Source organism: Trachymyrmex septentrionalis, unplaced genomic scaffold (assembly GCF_001594115.1).
Source record: "Trachymyrmex septentrionalis isolate Tsep2-gDNA-1 unplaced genomic scaffold, Tsep1.0 scaffold83, whole genome shotgun sequence".
NCBI lineage: Eukaryota > Metazoa > Arthropoda > Insecta > Hymenoptera > Formicidae > Trachymyrmex > Trachymyrmex septentrionalis.
Window position 1 is genome coordinate 3,381,279 of NW_017306018.1, and position 925 is coordinate 3,382,203.

Genomic DNA, 925 nt, shown 5'->3' on the forward strand with positions numbered 1-925 from the left:
TCTGTGTGCCAGAAATATTGAGCTAGGTCAGTAACTGTGCGCTCAGGCGATAATTTTTACGCTTACGTTAGCGCTAAAAACGGCTTTGTTAGTCGGTAAACGCGATCACGTCGGAACGTGGCGAATGTAAAAATGGATAACGCGCCTACGTTTATCAATAAATAGTTCGTCAAAAGGAATAAACTTGTACGGGTAAGGCTGAAAAAGTCGCGGCGATCGCAGATCGAGGGAGACCAAAAATAAAGCGAACGTCACGATTATTCTCGATCGCGAGATAATTCCGCGGGAAGAAAGTGCTTTCCAGAGATAGCTACAACCACCACCGAGGAAAGTTTCCATAAACGTACGGCTTATGAAGCCGCGGATAGGAATATTCTCTCCGATTAAACGTGACGCGACTGGATATCGCGCCTAAACGCGATTCGATTTTGCGGGAGTCCGGAGCGTGGGCGGAGAAACTGGAGCGGACCTCTTGCCAGTTTCTGCTTTCACCCACCAGCACACAGTTGTCTCGTTTCTTCGCTTCATGTAGTAATTTTTCAGCACAACGCGCGGCATCGATCGTTCGAAACATGTTAACGATCGATACGAAACTAATCGTACAGATATAATACCGATTTATATTCAACAGCGAATCAAATGTCGAAGGCGTACGCCTCGGCCAGGTTAGGTTTTCTCGCCTCCGAGAAAATCCACCGAATTCATGCTGAATATTTAAGTGCCACGTACATAATATGTACGTGGACGGACTTCTGCCTTCACCCAGCTTGAAGACAGTGACGTCTCTCAAGGCGAGGCGCGAAGTGTGGCAATCCCAAAGTGAAAATCGCTTCGTACCAGCCAAACCACACACACACACACACACGTACCACACACAGTCCGAATTTAGCCGTCGAGATAAGACTGCCGTTAGCAGAGATTACAA

General features: G+C 47.4%; 1 protein-coding gene across 1 annotated transcript in view; it reads right to left on the bottom strand.

Annotated features, from left to right (window-relative positions):
- Positions 1-925, bottom strand: part of LOC108755060 (inositol-pentakisphosphate 2-kinase) — a 119,301-nt gene that overhangs the window by 87,970 nt on the left and 30,406 nt on the right. The window lies entirely within an intron of this gene.